This window comes from Protopterus annectens, chromosome 12.part0 (assembly GCF_019279795.1).
Source record: "Protopterus annectens isolate FY-2018-M chromosome 12.part0, PAN1.0, whole genome shotgun sequence".
Classification (NCBI taxonomy): Eukaryota; Metazoa; Chordata; order Ceratodontiformes; family Protopteridae; genus Protopterus; species Protopterus annectens.
Genome location: NC_056746.1, coordinates 639,737,363 through 639,757,432, shown reverse-complemented (window position 1 = coordinate 639,757,432; position 20,070 = coordinate 639,737,363).

The window sequence follows — 20,070 nt, the reverse complement described above, 5'->3', positions numbered from 1 at the left end:
AAATGTTTCTCCTCCTACAGAGACAGCTGTTCCATACACCAACCCCTTCCTGCAACTATAGGTCACATGGGGGGAAGTGTTAGGTGTTTATGAATTTTAGGAATCCCCTGGATCATGGGAATTAAAGGGTCATTAACTACAAAGTACTTAAATAAGTCAAGACTGATAATACGAGACTGTAGACAATCATGCAGTGTATCATAGATATTCATTGTAAAATAATTCACTTTCATCCTATCTAGCTTCTCATAAACCTTAGTGTCACCAAGCATTTCCAGCATAGTATTGGTATAGAAGCTACGGTCCATTATGACTATAGGTCCTCCTTTATCAGCAGGCATCATAGTATTCTGCATATCACTCTGTAAATTATCCAAAGCAAGCCTTTCTTTTCTATTCAAATTAACAAAACATTTGTTTTTAACCCTGCCATCATATAAGCCATAAATCTCCTTTTCACAAACTTTCTCAAATGTTTGAACAATTGCATTATTACATAACAGCTGTTTTTACTAAACACATTACAGGACCTAGTATCATTCTCAGTGTTACCAAATTGTAACTTTAGTATCAAATTATGACATTTTCTTGCACATCACTGGAATTCCCAGTTCTGTCTCCAATTCATCCCAAAGCTACTGCCCCACTAGACACCAGACATCACCATTTTGGTTTCTAACATAGCCATTACTGCAACTGTCTTCTAATAACTATCTATCTGTATGTAGCTAAAGCTCACATCCCCCTAACTAATTCCAAGGGTCTATCCCTCTTTTTTGTTTTTTACCCATCTCTTGACTTCTCCCTTTATTCTACTTAATTTCTTGTTGGCTTTTTAGTTGTCTTGCAGTCCTAGTACCATAACATTTATATAGCCGGTCTGTTCACTTTACATACTGCCAAATAGTGGTAACTTACTGACTCTCTGGAACAGAAATGACCAGAAAACAGGGTCCATCCCACTCTGTTCACCCTCACTACTCTCAGGCTCACTCCAGTCCTCTACCCTACCCCCATTCCAACCCACCACTGCATCAATTACCTTAATAGCTAACCTTCTGCTTCCTCATCCCCTCTACACTCAAACTTCCTGTAAATCTCAACCAGTCAGTTCTAGGACCTCCTACCTAAACCACACCCACCATTCTACACACTTTACCTAATTACTACCCACCCACATTCACCACCTCCATCCCCCCTCCCCTATGCTAATCCCACATACCTACCCTCACTCACACTAACCACCTTCCCAACTTAGTCCTAAACTTTTGCTATGTTCCTTGCATTATCACAACCTTTCTTCTTCTACTCCTTTCTGTCCTCACTAAACCTGCATCCCAACTCCCTTACCTCCTCCCACTACATTGCAAACACCAATACCCATTACTTCTCTCCCATATCTCCAACTCTCTTCTCCTACACAGAATGCACTCTAATAAACTTAGATTTCCTCCCAAGAACTTTCCACATTATAAATACAAACTGAAATTTTTCTCACCCTGCCCCACTTTATCACAACTACTCCACCCCTGTAACATCCTTCAACTTTCTGGTGACATTCACCCCAACCCTGGCCCACACTCTAATTCATTAACTCCCACCAACACTACTCACACACTCCTGGAAGCACCAAACCCTAGTCTCAAGCATCTCTCCTTTTACTACATCAACATCCACAGCATTCTTAACAAAATAACTAAATTCCACACTTGGATAGCCCAATACTTCCCCAACATAATAACTGTCTCTGAAACATGGGTCAAACCACATAACACAGGCTCCCCCCTGGCTACAACATCCTATGCCATGACAGAACACATAAACAAGGTGGAGGCATTGTCATTATGTACTTAGGCCTCCTTACCTTATCCCCCCAACCAACCCTACCCCCTCTTTTCACTAAGCTAAACTCACCATTGCTAATTACAACCTAAGCAACCATAAAACCCTAACTATAGTTGCCATTTACATACCCCTAGAGATAACATAAACTTATTGGAACAGATTCTTCACTGGATGGCTGACAATACACCTAATGAAACTATAACACTAGGTGACATTAACAACAATTGGCTTCTCCTCATTGCCAACCCCTCCACCTCCAGCAGACACCTTTGTGGCTATATCCAACGTATCTCTTCTCCAACTTCACAAACCCAGAAGTAGCTGTTCTATCCTTGACTGGATTCTTGTCTCCCATCCTAACCTCTATCACCACCCAGAATCTCTACCAGACTCAGTTAGTGACCACTTCCCTATATAAATCCATAGATTCCCCTCCCTATCTCACTAGACCTCATAAGCTTAAGGAATGCCGGAAGCTAACCACCTTCAACCCTGATACTTTTAATAACTGCCTTTCTGCAATCAGTTGATCTTTCCTTTCCTCCCACTCTCTTGATGAAGCCATTCTGCAATTCAGCTCCATTTCCTAAACACTCTAAACTCCCTTCCCTTTCTGAGAAATGTCAGAGTCAAATCATGCTGCTTTGCTTGGCTCACCAACTCAACCTGCTCTCTCAACCAAAACAGAGATTCTGTAAGGAAACTCTGGACTAAGACAAAATTTCACACACACTTCTAAAAATATAGGGATCTAAGAAACCTGGCCAAAAAACACATTAACATAAATAAAAAAAAACTTCTACCACATACCACAAACTACAGCACCTAGAAATCCCACAAAATTGTGGAATACTATCAATCAAATTCTCTATCATGGAAATCCCACAACTCCTAACCCCTGCCCTAATAACTCACCCCTAGAAACTGCTTCCATTTTAACTCGTACATCATTGAGACCACCAGCAAACTTATGCCAACTCCCTGTAAAATAATCCTGACACCTGAATATGATGGCATGACTTATGATGTGCACAACATAGGTTTTCAATAGTAGTGTGGACACTTACAGGTCGAAGGTCAGATTGCTATCTGCATGTGTTCCCAGTCCCATCACTGGGTTTCATCATAGTGGGACTGTTAATAATGCTGTAATTAGCATGGAATTCTACTTTACAGAAGGCCGCAATAAAGACACATTTTTGCATTTATTTGTAGACCACGTGGCTTTGTCACCAATCATTTATCTGTGTTAGCCCCTCATGTAGCATGTTATCATCACAGGTGATTGCACCCAGTATGCAAGAAACAGCACATGTGGTAAGCCAAAGGCTGTATACTTTAGCCTGGACTGTCAAGAAATAGATTACAGTAAATGGCCAAGCACAGATCCCTGGGGTACACCAGTGGTGACAGCTCTACTGGTACAGGTTGATTCACTAACTTTCACAGTATGTGTTTTGTCAATGAGGCAGTTGGTTACCTGTTTAGTGACATGAGGTTTAATCCTCAGCTGAGAGAATTTTAAATGGTCTCTGCATGGGGGATTGTGTTCAAACCCTAGGTGTGGCCATATACACTTATATCACCAAGTGGGTAGACCAGTGTATCACATACATGGCATGTAGACATGTTGACATGTGTGAAGTGACCTATACTTCAGGTCCAGGATCAGGTCCGTACATCAGGGCTGTCTGCTAGGGACTTTCCTGTCCATTATTTAAGTGATTAGGAACCAACGTCTGGCTGCATGATGCCAGGGCACTTCTATGGGCTAGGCTTTAAAGGCTCCTGGGCCATTAGCCTAGTACACACTAATGCACCTATGATGGAGATCAGGGATGACATATACATCCTTTGTCCAAACAGTTGCATGAAGGACTACAGATTGTGGGCAATCATTGACTCCAACTGTGATATTAGTATAATACAGACAGTATCAATGCACACCAAAGATTGCTGCCACAGCCATGACAACACCTGCAATGACAAGAAAACATGGGGGATTTGTTACTTCAGGAAAACAAGCTCACAACCCAAGTATAACGTAGACATCACACCCTGTAATCAGACCAATAGATATGTGACCTGTGTCCTGGGGTAGATGGTAAGTGGAGCATCTACCAGCATGTGATCACAATGCTGACTATTCCCCTGTATGTAACACAAGTACTGAGTATGTGCAGGACATCCACATCACAGGCCATAATACCTTCATAGTTCTCAGCCTTCATCACACAAATAACTGAGTACAATGCACCCTTCTTCATGTATCTCCCTACACATCTTCCACTGATGTGTAACAGAAGTGTACCACCTTTGTCACAGTGAGCTGTGATACAGCTTACTGTGCATACCTAGGTATTCGTTTTGTGGTGTAAACATGATAGTCTGATGGTGCTGAACCCCCATCAAGTTGTCACACCAGATGCATGTGCGCTACCTGTTCTGGTGATGCACACAGTACATACAGAGGTGTTTGACAAAATTAATGGCATTGGTACAATTCATGACAGTATGGATTGTGCCATATACATACACACACACACACACACACACACACACACACACACATATATATATATATATAGATAGATATAGATAGATATATATAGATATAGATATAGATATATATGCCATGCACACAAGTCAACTAGCCTGTATTGATCATAATGTCTCATGCAGGTATAGCAGTGTCCCTCCTAACTCCTCCAGCAGATGTTGTCTCATGCAGGTATAGCAGTGTCCCTCCTAACTCCTCCAGCAGATGTTACGGTGCCAGGACAGTGTGCGTGATTAGCCTCAAAGTGTGTGGTTGTATCATAATAGTTGTAAAAGTGTGTTTGTGCAAAATCATCTCTGATCACTCTAAATCACAGATGTTATTTCAGAGGCATGGGTTACTGGTGGTAATATTCTGATATTGTCCATGATTGTGCTTGCTTCTTTTAATGTTGTCTGTGAGTCTTTACCTTTGTCCCACTTGCTGAAGAAGTCTGCTGAGATTACACTCACATTCAGGGAAATCAGTTTGCACAGCTTCACAGTATGCATTCTACCCCAATTGTATGTAACATCCCAATAGATGCCTCTGCATTATCCATGTAAGGATGCTTATCTCAGACAGACATCCTCCCCATTGTTGCCACCTTGTGTGACAGTCACATAATACATGTTTTCACTGTGCAGACCCTAGGTACCAGATTGATATGTGAGTGGTATTGCTGCTACATTCGTCTTCCATTGACATGCCCTCATCTGCTGTACATTAGGTTGTTGTTTCACCTGTTCTCTTTCCCTGTGTTCATTCTTACAAGTCAGCTGTATGTCCCTATTCAAAACACACACAATTCCCCCGAGTGTTCATTTTACATGGCAGTCCATATACCCTTACAGATCATTTACACAACTTCAGTACAGAATGCCAGTAATGGGTAATCTGCACTATAGATACACTGTCCTGTACTGTATTTGCACTGCATGCTTAACAATCATACCTCTCAAATGTCCTGATTTTCACAGAATATCTAGATTTTTGCCCTTACATCATTTGGTGTGTTCCTTATCAAATTTGTAGTTTTCTGCCATATCACTGGGATGATCTCAGGACTTATGTCACTCAATAATTACTTACATTTGAGTTTCAGACTCCAAATCCTTCAGAACATGTATCTTAACACAAACCTCTGGTTATTCCAGCACATTTCGAAAGAGAAAATATGTCAAGTATGTCCCTATTTCTGGGTCATTGTCCCCCCCCTTATGTTGAACTTTGTCCAGATGTCCTGCAGTAAGAGATTGAGAGCAATCTGTTAAGCCGTGGTGATCATTATGGCATTCTGTACAAAACTGTGGACCTTCAGTGCTCTAACTTAAACAGGATTGCTATCTGTGTTCGCTTACATGGCTTCCTGGTAAGCAGCACTGTTGGCCACCATGAAACCTCACTTATTTACATTTAAATGTGGTGCTCGGCATGAATATGGCATGAGCGCTGCTGCTCAACGTTCATCACCGTGCACACATGTAAACTCTGTGTAGGCTTCGCGGATGGAGTTTATTGAATCCCAACTTGTATTTATTTTGTGGGTCAGAACAGACAGCAGAGGATTTTTTTTTCTGAAATGTAAAAGAGTGATGAAACTCATGAAAAGTTGAGTGAAGAAAATTTTTTTGAGAATACCAATGACATAAACAATATAGATGTGAATATGAATATGATTGTGTATGCACAAGAAGAAAGAATATGAGAGAAGAGTAGACCAGAATTAATTTTATGTAATATGGATTATTTGGAATGAATGACTGAATGCAATTTTGTTTAATCAGAAATGGATTTTGGTAGAGATATTGCAAAAAAAATTTGATTATGGTTGTGGAAGAAGGCATGGAGGTCAATTATGGAAGAATAAAAATGAAGATGTTATAAGAAAAGAGGTACATAGTAAAAAATAGAAATGAGTACATATGTGCCTGTAATTATGTAAATATTTTTTTATGCTGTGATAAATAAAGGAAACCTTTTCTGGAAAAAAAGAACCAAAGACAGGTAAATGATGATGTAAATATAATAAGTGTTAATGTAAATAGTATTAAAAATGAGATCAGGGGACTAATGGTAGTTAAATGGTGTAAGAAAGTGAAAATAGAACTTATATGTTTGTTAGCTACCAGGTGTGCCAGACAGAGAACAATGCATTTGAGATATGCTCTGCTATAGGAATTTTGCTGCAAAATTCAGAAATCAAAATACTAGATGGTACTATGGGTCTGCTAGATGTGTTCAAGGCACACTTGCTTGAGCCACATTTTGTCGCTGCCTCTTGTTGTTTTAGACAAGTGCCCTAACTCCCACTAATGCATCTTCCTTAACTAAGCATCCCTTCTGAAGCCAAATCTCACCATACTATCTAGCCCTACCAGAACCCTGATCTGAACTCTAAAACCTCCCACCCAGTCCCTAAACCTAAACTCCTGATAGTCTGATCCCTAATTAAGGCTAAAATGCCCCTTCCATCCCTATACTTAATCTCCTGATCACCCCAAACCTAAAATCCTCCTCCCCATTCCCCTTTTTGACTTACCTAGGCTGTGAGCACTTCCTGGATTCCTTCCCTACCATGTGAGCAATTTGCTTGAGCCAGCTGTTTGGCTGAACTTGTATTCAAATTTGAGTGTGAGCAGCCAGCTGTGTGGGCCACAAGATGCTCTGGTCCCTGACACCGCGGAACTTCTTTACAAGCACTTGGGTCTCAACTGCTTGAAGGAGAGCCTGTTACAGAACTAATATCAGGAAGGATGGTGATGTGTAATATAAGAAAACAAGAAAGGAGTGTATGCTTATTTGCAATTTATGCATGTACAAGTGTAACAGACAAAATATGTTTGATGTATTAATGAATGGTTAATATGTTTATTATTATTTAACTGCAATTTAAGGAGGGAGAAAGGGAGGCAACACAAGATGTGGAAGTATTGAATGAAGTTATAAATGATATGAGGCTTTATAATTTCAGGAAGGAGAAAGAGAAAATAACACAAGGCGTGAAAGCATTGAAGGAAGTTATAAAATGTGGAGGACTACAGGTAGGAAAAATAGAGAATGGATTTTATCAGGGAGGGATATTTAAAACAGAGATGGGCTATATAACATGTTCTAACGCAATGGAAGGAATAGAAGGAAGTGTGGAAATTGCTGAATTCTCTGATCAGAGAGCTGCGTGGGCAACAGTAGGTGAGAATAAAGAGATAATAAGAGAAGGAACATGAATAAAAGGTTAACTGTTGAAGTCAGTAAGGCAGAAGAAATGACAATGGAGTATGAAATTATGAGAAGAACATTTGACAATGAGGCTTTGCTTCCCTGTACCGCCTTAGTAATGGATGCTAACCATAATGCTGCCCCTTCCCACAACCCTAACCCACACCCTAATGTCATTAAAACTTTCCCGTAACAGTGCTTCTACATAAGGCAGACTCAGACACACAAACATTCATAAACACGCACAAACAACACTACATCTATCCCCTAACATCTCTTATGCTTACCCTAAAATGTACAAACTCGAATACAAACACACAACATCCATCCTTCAATCAGAGACATGCTGTAGGGGGAATGGACACTCTAAATTGGCCCTAGGCATGAGTGCATGCATGTGTGTGCCTTCTGTGGAAGGCTGGGTGCCGGGCTGGCAACTCGACACCGTAAAACACCACTGCCAATCATGACTGGACAGGTGATCTGCTGTGGCGACCCCTAACCTGGAAAAGTCGAAAGAAGAAGAAGACACCATTGACAGTAAATCACATCCCTGCATTTGTCGAACAAACATAAGTTTGGTAAAAAACATGGAGAAGAATATACTACTAATTCTATGTGGAATCAAGATAAATGCAGAAATATCATGGTCAGTGGTTATCTAAATCCAAATCATAAGCAAAATAATCATAAACCAAACAATTCTTTCATGTATGTATATTATAATGCTGCATATACTTTTTTCTATGTAGAGATATCCAGTGACTGTTTCAGTATTTAGAAGAAACTCACAACTTTTTCCATGGCTTGATGCAGGCTCATTCTGACAGTCAAAGAAGCTATGCTCTAGGCCATATCAGCTCTATCTTGCACTAACTGTACCTAATTATGAGCTTTCCAAGGATATTAAATTAGTGCTGTAGAAAGGCGGGGAAAATGGGGCACCAACTTGTAGATGGTGCAGAATGAAAAACAAAAAGTATGACAATAGCGTGCAAGCTGTCAGTTAAGTAATCATGATAGCCTAATAGCTTGCAAACTGTCAGAATATCCTGTTTTTACATCTTAATATCAGTTGATAGTTTACAAGCTGTCACTAAGGAATCACCTGTAGACAATCAAGGGATGCTAAATGGATGTGCTGCACTAGGCATAAAGTACTTTTGATACAGCTCTGTATTAATCTACTCTGTTATTCTATCTTATATACATGTAACAATGGATCGTGACTTGAAACTGCTGTTTTTGTGTGACTACTTCCATCTGTATATGTACTTGATTAAATGTAGTCACACCATTTACAATATAGTGTGATTAAATGTAATCACACCACATTGTAAACGAATATCTTTAAACTTTGCTGGCAACATTTTTGTATTACATTGATAATCCACACAGGGATCCTCTCTAATAAAACCGGAGGCTTAGTGGGAAAACTGAATAACATGCAGAGGTAAGGATACAGTACCTCCCTTATAGTCCATCCTTGTAAGCTTTACTTAGGAGTTTGCGGATTTCTAGTGGAACTAATACGAGAGTGGTCACTGTTGCCTAGGCTGTTGCCATGATGGTGTGTACAGCTTTAAATGTATGTCAGTTTGTGAATATCAGTAAAAACTCTTGTGCCCTTAAAACTGTTTAATACCCATAATGTACAGAATATTTCAGTTGACAAGCTGTGATTATGACTGTGTTTTGTGTATGTTGCTATTTTGTATAAAATTAAAGCTGCATCATAATGTCAAATGTCTTTGTGTTGTGCCTTTATTAATAGCACAGAATTAAAGATCTGCCATTGTCTCTTTTTTTAATTTCTCCAAATCTTTTGGATTTCTAATACTATGATGGGAATGGACCCCATTCCTAAGTCAAAGTATGATTAAAGTTCATGAAGTTAGTATTGTTTCAATCTTTGATAGCCAAAAGTGCTCTTTGCAGCACTTGCAATGTGCCCAGTAATGACTCCTTCAAGGTGAGATTGAAATCTCATGGCACTCTGTTTTCAAAGTCAGGTGGATTAAGATTTGCCTCTTCTCTTCCAGTGTTCTCTGTTATAATATATACATGTAAAAAAGAACACCAAGTACCAAAAATCACCATGTGGTTTGGTTCGTTGGAATAAAGCTGTTTTTATTCGCTTTGTGGCTGGACGTCCCTTCTTTGGGTACCTTGAACTTTTTATAATATATACATTTCAACAGTTACAATAATGCGTGTACATTTTTTCCTCTGTCCAGCGGGACATACTGTTGATACACTTTTAACACAAGCAACTTTACAAATCAGTTTGATATCCAGATAACATATAGTTCTTTGCTAAATTTCAACTAGCTGTGCTGGCTTATGTTACATATCCACTACCCTACTTCTCCTGGCATAGCTGGCAATACTTCCCATCATCACACAGACCACAAACCATGTCAAACAACACACTGTGAATAGAAGACAATAAAAAAAGAGCTGGCTATGAAAACTGCAGACATGCATGAACATAAAGGAACTGTGTGAAGGTTGTGTGTGAATAAATGCAGTAGAAAAAAAAAAAAAACAACCACACACCTGATCTGCAGAGAGAAATCAAAAGGTGGAGTAAAATAGACTTGTTACATCACATTCACACAGGCATATGCATTAGCCTAAGCAGAAATATGCAAACACATATGCAGTGCTAAATAGGCTTATAAAAACTAAGCAGTAGAACAGAATGATATACTGCACATGCAAACGGAAGGCACTATATCATGAAATACATAATAAACATAAATACTAACATGAAGATTTAGTTCAACAATGTAATGCCCAAACACATATTTCATTGTATGCAGCAACCTATAATACAAGGCTGATAAGGGGCAAATAACTTGACGGGTCAATAACACTGAGCAGAGATTAGACAAGGAACCCTCAGGCTATGCTTTCGACAATATAGGCACACATGGAGAATGCAGAATCTCAAACAGGAGGCGTTCAGAAGTGTATTGAGATGTAATATGCAGGCCCAACCCAGACTATCATAAGAAGGAGCTGGAATATGTTGTAATAGAAGTAGGCTTCCTAAACACACAGGGTGCTAATGAGGAGAGGGACAGGATCAGAGCTGCAGCTAGCTATTTTGGTGACCTGCACTTTAACTTTATGATAAATAGCAGAAATAAAAAAGGGCCTTCTTCTTTTGCAAGTCACTTGCTAAAAATGTAACAGCCAACTTGCTACAGCTGAACACAGAGCACTGAGCATCACAGCCCTGACGATGAATACAGATGGTATTGGCATTCTTTTCTGAATGTTGATTATATATGCTGCATATATCACACTCAGATTGCTAAATAACTTCAGAGCTAATTGAAAATGCTGTATCAGTATTCAGAAACTGAATGTCAGTACTGCCGATCACAGCCCCTGACACCTTGCACCCTTTTCACCCCACCCCAGCTATGCTGCTGGGCAGGCTAATCCCCATCATACAGGAAGAACCACAGAATTATGCAAATTAAATTTACCATGCATATGGATGATGAGGAGTGGCATTCTGCTCTGTGGCATGTGAGGCATTAAATCCCATGGCAATATGAGGGCACACGGCAGCTCCAGTGAAGGGCAAAATGCAGTGGGTACTACAGCGGGTGCTGCGCATGCCCTGTGAATACAAGTTATGAACACAGGTTTTTCTGTGGGCAGCATGTCCCCTTCCAAAAATAAACACAAAGACTGACTTTGTGACTGACATCAGGAGGTACATGAGTATATCCAGAAATGAGAACTAGATTACATTGCCTAATATAGAAAATTATTATGGCACAAGAGATGCTGGATGCAGCACAAACATTGATATTATCACAGATGTTATACCTGGCACATCATCCATACACAGGAGATATATATACCACAGCTGCCATATTCAGCACAGCAGGCCTGGATATGTGTAGTTTGGGTAATATCGTGACAAAACAAATCAATGGAATATCATTTGCTAGTGAAATAAATATGAAACAATTGCATCAAAAGAAATACTATAGCAATAAGATCAAACAACAGTTGTCAACGATCCACAAGGCAGTCACATCACATTTCAGCTATGTAACCAAAAATGTCAATTATCCACTACAAAGAATGCAAATAATGGACTGAATAGTTTATTTGCATTGGAACTGGTGACTGACTAAGCATTGCTAAGGGCTGCTTCAGTAAATCCTGTAAATGTGTATAAAATGAATTCACAATCATTTTAGTGAGCATTTAGTAATATGGAAGACATTGTCAACATCTACCACTTGTCATGGATTCCTCCTGAAAGTGTGATATTACTAATTGATTAGTAATTGTAAGTGTTGAAAAACACAAAAATGAATACATAAAGTGCACTCCTAAAGTAAACACAGCAAATTTTAAAACTCAGTATGCAGTTTGGCAGGGTCTGCACCCCTTTCACACCCCTATTACCTATGTAATCAAACACCAAGACAGCTGTACATCAGTAAGATTAAGGAGAATACTCTGAGGTACTGGCAACCAAGAAATTAGTACGAATTTTCCCACAACTGCACAGTGTTGCTGTTCTGTATATATCACAGTTGTGGTTTTCACACTTTTAACAGGAAACCATCTGACACACATTTTATTTTATTGTATTTATTTATTTATCCTTATGTTGACCAGATTAGTCCCACCTGGCTAGTAGCCTCTTCTCAGGGAGAGACCTAAGGTGGTATTTATACTACTAGGGGAAATTTGGACAGGGAGTAAAGAAATCCCCTTAGCAGGGGTGGCTCGTGCCATCGGACTGCAGCCCTCCTACCTAGAAACAAAAGAAATAAAAAATGCGAAACATAAAATTTAAAAAAAAAATTTTTTTACGAGTACCGGAACTTCCACGCATGCGCAGACACACTCAGACTGCCCCGCAGATGCCCAGGAGTCTGTGCGATCTCTGACTGCCTGAGTCAGCAGTCCAGATACAGGAAAGGTATTTTCTAACCTGCAGATGCCCAGGAATCTGTGCGGTAGACGACCGCACATAACAGAGGAGCTCCGGACTGCTTGATCCGCAGACAGGACCAATCAGGAGAGAGGTGAGGTTAAGCTCTTGCAGGGATTCAAGCTCAGGACCAATCAGGAGAGAGGTAAGTTGAGTTTTAAGCTCTTGCAGGGAAGCGTTGAAGTTGAGTGCGGGTTTGCTGCTTCGAGTGATTCTGGACAATGGAGTTGGACCTTGTGTGTGGAGGTTTGCTGCTTCGAGTGATTCCAGACCCATTTACAGGTAGTGGAATTGGACTGGTGTGTGTGTGTGTGTGTGTGTGTGTGTGTGTGTGTGTGTGTGTGTGTGTGTGTGCGTGTGTGCGTGTGTGTGTGTGTGTGTGTGTGTGAAATGCCCCTATTAACACATAGTGGTGGGTAGAGATACTCAAGCTTGAACCCTGTACTTTGGATGCAGGTGGCAAGGACCTAAATTCCCTACCCACCACTGTTTGTAAACAATTGCAGATTTTTGCCTCATATTTGTTCTGTTTCTCATAAAATCTGTGGTTTCTGTATCTTCATTTTTTCTTGTGAAGGTTTGTAGTGCAGTGGTGCACTGGTAGCATTGTTGCCCAACAGGTTTTCTGGTTTGATTCTTGGCTGGGGTGCCTTCTGTGTGGAGTCTGCATGTCCTCCCATCCCTTACAAAGATGTGTCTGGAGTGCTTCTCCCTGCTCTGCTGAAAATTGGCTTTGTTTTGTTCCAAGTCAGACTATTTTCTTGGTTAACAAATGTTTAAAAATAACAGGCATTTGAATTTCAAACTTCATATTCTTCAGAAAGTACATGGTAAAACAAAACCTTTTATTCTAGCAATTGTCTAAGTTTATAACATGGATATTTGAAATTTGCCCATATTTTTGGGACTGTATTCCCCCATTATTGGCCTCATCCAGGTATTTTGTGCTAAGGTTGAGAGCTATGGTGAGAACTGAATTCACTGAATGTTTGGGGGCTGTATTCCCCCCATTACTGGCTTTGTCCACATGTTTTTTGCTAAGAGGTTGAGAGCTATGGTGAGAACTGAATTCACTGAATATGTTTGGCAGCTGTATTCCCACATTATTGGCTTTTTTCAGGTGTTTTTTGCTAAGAGGTTGCTATGGCGAGAACTGAATTCACTAAATGGTAGCCATTTAAGTTTGTCTTCATCTGTTTCAGCTGATTTGGCATAGTGGTATGTTTCTCTGACTGTTTTGCACAGGGTCCCCTGGGTTCAAGACGTGGCAGTGAAGTGTATGGTGGTAACACTGCATTTTATTCTAGCAACTTTCCAACATTATACAAGCAATGTTTAAAATGTGTCCCTGGTTTTTGGCCTTTTGTCTCCCCTCCTAATAAATTTTGGCCTTTTCCAGATTTCTTGTGCTGCAAAGTTCAGAGATACAGCTGAGTGTCGAGTAGATTTTACAAGAAGCTGAGAGCTGCAGGGGAACAAAAGTTTAGTGCTGCTTATGCTAAGTCTGCTTGCATTGTTAATAGCACAACAGGTAGTGTACTTGCTTTTGATGCAGAAGGCTGTGTGTTCTACTCATACAGTAGGTACAGCAAAATAATGGGTATAGTTCCCCATACTAAAGGGGTGGCGTAAGCCACAAAACTATGGGGCTAGGCTTGTAAATGCCCTCGGGTAGATAGCCTAGTATGAACCTATGAACCTATGAACCTATGCATTGCTGATACTTTACTGTGTTGTAAAGGGGGTGGATGCTGCAGTCCATTTTGGCAAAGATACCTAGTAACTATGAACCTGTTATCAGTTTGCCATCCATTCCCTATTGCGGTATTACTAGCTTATCATTTTTTTAATGCATGCAACATAGGCAATTTATTCTTCAAGGGCAACAGGCACTTTATTTGTAGATGAAACAATGACATATAAAGTTGTTTGCTAGCAGCAACCTCTTTATTAGTCACAGATTTCTTTAATGTGGATTTTATTACTTCAGAGATTGTGCATATTTGCTGATACTGGTGGGCTATAGAAGGTTGAGTAGACTTTTTATGATGGAAATGTTCTGATTTGGGCAGTTTTGTCATCGGTGCATGCATTTTGTTTCATTGTTTACTGGAAAAATGTTCAAAACAATAAAGTTAAAATGCCCTCTAACAACTGTACTGTATTGTACAAGGAATATAATGTAATACAGTCAGGAAGGTGTATCAAAGAACATGTGTATGTTTCATGTTCAAGAGGCCTATGATTTTGAAAACAGCCCAAAGTTAATCTTTATCTGCCATTGGCAAAATGTATTTTCTTTGAGTGTGGGTTTCAATGCTGTTTCAATGCATGTGAGTTTCAAGGGCAGATAAGTTTTAATGCTAAGTCTATTTTCATTGTGAGACTGCATTGCTTTGTTTAACAGATATCTATTAGGGTTTGTGCTGTAAAATGCAAAATAAAACTTTCAAATGAAATCTAAATCATCGCAGAAGTAAAGCAGTATGCACATTACAGTGTTTATGGTAAATGGGACAAAATAACCAAGGAATGGGACATTGGAATGGCTGCAGGGCGGAGGCTCCATTCGACCATGATTTTGTAAGGGGGAAGGGTAGCAAACTCAGACAGCCCCGGTTTAACTATACCTCTCAGTTGTCCATATTTTTGCAGAATAAATAGATATTTGCTTCTTATTTTTGGTTTGTTCCTCATAAAATTTGTGGTTTTCTAGCAAATCATTTAGGAATGAAGTCACTAAATGACAGACATTGAGTTTCAGACGTCATAACCTTCAGAAAAATACATGCGAATGCAAGACCTGTTATTCTATCAGCTGTCTTAAGTTTGTACAAGAGCAATTTTTAGTAGTGTTTGTATGTTCCCCCAATATATTTGGCCTTGTCCAGATTTCCTGCATTAAGAGGTTGAGAGGTACATGCAAATCGCTTTGTAGAATTAGGAATATACAAACCTCTCAATTGTCCCCAATTTTGGCTCAAAATGTTGCTTTCCCCTAATAATCCCTCCTCAAAATGGCAATTTTGGAAGAAAACGTGGAGGGTTTACAATTATATATAACTGTAATGATACAGAGTTATAAATTACTTTTATTTCAGAAATGCATGTAGATGCTTTATTTTATTAGCTGCTCAAGTTAACAGTGTTAATATTAAAAAGGTGTCCCTTTTTTGACAGGTTCCCAGCTGTATTGTGTGGCAACTTTATATTTTTACATCACATTTTTGGTCTGTTTTTCATAAAATTGTGGTTTTCTGGCAAATTAGTGGCAAGTCATTAAAGATTGAAGTTAGAAAATAATGGCAGACATTTGAGTTTCAGATTTCATACCCTTCAGAAAATTCATACTAATGCAAGACCTACTACTGTTCTATTATCTAAGTTAATAAGAGCAATATTTAAAAATTGTCCTTATATTTGGGTCTGTGTCCCACTTCTAGTTCTATGTATGGCTTTGTCCAGATTTCTTGCTCTGAAGTTGAGAGGTATGAGTGTCAGAGCCATCACTGTCAGCCAGAGACATTTCAAATTGTGACATACTTGTTGCACCCCACTCCCCATTGTAGTGGCTCTGGATGTGTCCAAGGAAGGCAAGGACCAGTTATGCAGTATAAGTTGACAGAGTATTCCCCCATCCAAAGTAGACCACAAGTACAACCGTGGCTTTTCATCTGCCCTTGATTTTGCAGAATGTTCTGGTTTTCTGTCATATTTTTATACTATTGATTTATGCTTCTTATTATTCAGGAAATGCATGCTGTCACAGTGCCCTGTTGCTCTGTTTAAGTAGCAATGATTTAATGACCATCAGGTAAGCTTGTCAGAGATTGTAAGATGCAAGTAAGCTTTGATAAGCATACCGTTAAAGAATTACCAGCATTGAAAGCATTTTCGTTGTTGCCATGCAGAGAATATTTACAAAACTAGATAATGTATAAGCCTTGGGTATTGAAATGCATATGACAGTATTTGTGATAAAAGGACAAGATTACAGTATTTTCAGAAGCTCATTACATTTGTTGAAGACTTGCACTCATCTTTTTTTGGAGACTTGCAGTCATCTTTGCAGGCTTTACACGTAATCTAAACAGAATGCCAATCTATCATGTGTGGTCCATAACTTGTGCAGGAATCCTTTAAGCAATTTATCTTGAGCTTGTTTCTTGTTTGCTGTCCATTATTTACTTTGATCATGTCTTCCCCATGAAACAAGTAGATAGTTGTGTCAGGTCGCAGGTCTTTTTTGGATAAGAAACATTTTTACAAGTGGGGGTATCACAGAGATTGCTACTTTCAGCATGTTACTTGGTAATTTTATAAAGCTGAATATAAATTATAATTAGAACTGCAGTGCAAGGAGTAGTGGTTTGAGTTGAGTGCTACTTATTTTTTTATACTTGATTTTGACTGGCATTCCAGTAATGTATTTAAAAAGTAATTTATTTTTTCATGCCTCACAACCTGTTTCCATCTGGATATTAAGAAAGTTGTCATGTAGCCAATGCATTGAAATATTTTTTTCTTTGACACTTCATTTTGTCTTGATTGGACTCTCGTAATGACTGTTTGCCACCCAGGGCAGCATATTTAATTAAAGTTCCAGTTGTTGTGGTTTTGAGCATAGCCCCACCCCTTTCTAGTTGGCCACACCCCTTCCCAATTGGCCCTCCCATTCAGCTGTCTCCTGCAGCCCTTCTTTAATTTGAAGTCACCAGCCACCACTGCCCCTTAGTCTTTTCAATACATGCAGTGGGATCTTTTGCATTCACCTGGGCTACCACCAGTTCAAGCAGACAGGACCTCATTAATAACTTGTTGTCAATGTGTTTCCATAAATCCACATAAAACTTATAAGCTTCCTCAGGATCATTGGATCACACAAGGCATATTGGCTATAGGCTAGTGTGGGCCCCTCAAGGGAGTGGGACTTTATTGGGCCAAATAGGTGCAATTGGGCTAAGGCAGCCCTGTCATTGAATGACATACATTAAATAGCACAATTACATTACAATTAATGTAAACAAATTATCACTTGGGTACACTTCAGCACAGGAGGTACAGTACGGACAGGTTGCCTTCATAGCTAGCACATTCAGTGGGAGGCAGACACTGCACCTCCTTATGTGTGGTGGTATAAATGAGATAATACATTTAGGGAATGCTAAGGGCATGTTCTTGTTGATGCTGGAATAGGATAACACAATGATAAACATATATGTGTTCACATCTGTTGTACATTAATGTCTGTTGGAATGCTAAGAGCAGCAGAAGTAGAGTCTATGCAGTGGAAGGTAGATAAATGGCACAGAATATCAAACTGCAAGCTGCTCAAAGATAATATAATTCACGTGCCAACAGTCCCATGCAAGGTTACATGAATGGACTACAGTGGAATATCACATGTTGCTCATGAGTTAATTGTGGAAGTTATGATTGTTCTATGAGGTTTTAAACAGTTCTAATGGTTTCAATTTGACTTAATTGATTTTAATTGAATTAGGATGAGGGTATATATAAACGCTTTAGATTTGAATGCTTTAGTGAAATCTGAAGAAGCGTGCCGAGGCAGCACGTGAAAGCGCTTATTCATCTACAATAAACTTGGAGTTTTTATGCACTATTTTGTGGTGGTCTTATCCTGCTTTTTACTACTACTTGGAATACCACATTGTGACAAACCAGTAAGTCATGTAGCTTCCAACAACAGTGGGTATAATCCTCACATAGGTACAATTTAGACCATGTTTTTTGTGTATATGGATGATCTCTACCTGCAAATTATGACCACATCACTTTCTTCCACTGATGATCAAGCCACCCAGCAGTGACATATCCCCCCAGGTGAATGGCTTTACTTGTGTCCTAGTCTATGTGTAGATAAAGACAATAACCACACCACCTTATACCGGCATATTATCATTTTAATGTGATAAGGTCTGATGCGTGTTTTACAAAGGACATGTTCTGGTCAGCTTAGCTTACTTGCCTTACATTATGACTTCACCTTTGACTCATTATGGCATCTTTGTCTGGGTGCACAATGCAAATGTACCTAGTCATGGTATGTAGTTTGACATTAGGCATTGATGTAACATCTGCATGTGGGGCACACTGCACCTGCAGTCCTGTTCTTAGATTACTTATCACTGCTTCTCCTTTTCTTGGATGTGTATGTGTGCCAACAGGTGGATTTACAGGTTTTGAGCTACCAAGTTTAGATGTTCAACATGTTTGGCCATTCTAAAGTTTGCAGTATTGCACACATGTTCACCATACATGTTTACCATTCACACACAGTCAATATCTTTGTAGCTTTTCTGGAGTATATTGGAGTGCATCTCTTCAGGTATCCCAGTACTGGGTTTGAGACTGAAGCAGGCCAAAGGCACATTATACAACAGATATGGTTATGGACTTTATTTCATTTAATCATTGTCCCATAGCCTTCAGTCATACCTCTCAACCAGGACAAAGCCTAAAACAATGGGAGGACCAAGGCCTAAAAATAGGGACAGATTTTAAATATTGCTCTTATAAACTTAGAACATTTTTAGAGTAACACGATTTGGGTTACCATTCATTTCCTAAATGTATGTCATTATTTAGTGAGGAACATACCAAAAATATGAGGAAAAAGTCAAGAGATTCTATGATAATATATATAGTTGAGAGCTAAGTCTTGAGTTTTGGATTGGTGTAATTAACTATACCTGCAGCAGATACCCCATATACCTGCATAGTGAGAATGGCACACTATGGGTTTGCATACATAGTGTATCATGGCTGTTGCTGTTGGATTGCTTCTTTACTTATCTGGAAGACTAGCATGTGCAATGCCCCCTCTGTAAACATCCACTGTGGCTACACATATGCCTCATGTTGCATAATGTACATTCCCTGAGTACCTAGTTTATACATTAATGGTTAGGCCATCTGTGTCACAGACAACTTGGAAATTCAGAGTGCCATCCCATCTGGTTTATTCCATTGTCACAGTCATCAGTTGCTGGAGCTTTTATCCATTGATATGTACAGTCAGTAGCACCTGAGGAATTGTTTAAAGTGGTTGAAGGTTGCCATTCATATCTAGTGTTACCTGTTGATATCAGCAACCTTATAAGTTCATGGAAGTATTCCACAACTGTGTTCCGATCATGGTTCAAAATCCATGAAGCAGTGGTCTGGAATATGCCAGTGTGTTCCTTTTGGTACTGCAAGATTCTCATGGCTAATATAGCTAAGGAGACAGTTACCCCAGATGTTGTGTGTCACTGTCTACAGTGCAGGTAACAACCTTTTAAGATGCATATTTTATTGTGTAGCCTTCAGGCATTTACTGAAACCATCTTCACAACAGATTTTATTTATTTATTTAGTTATTTTTCCCCTTTTCTTTGTGCCTTGGAATTTTTTGGGGTAGAAAAATACACAACAGGAGTAGAAAACATCTTGTTTAGTCCTTATTCTCCTCAGGAAGAACATCAAAGGC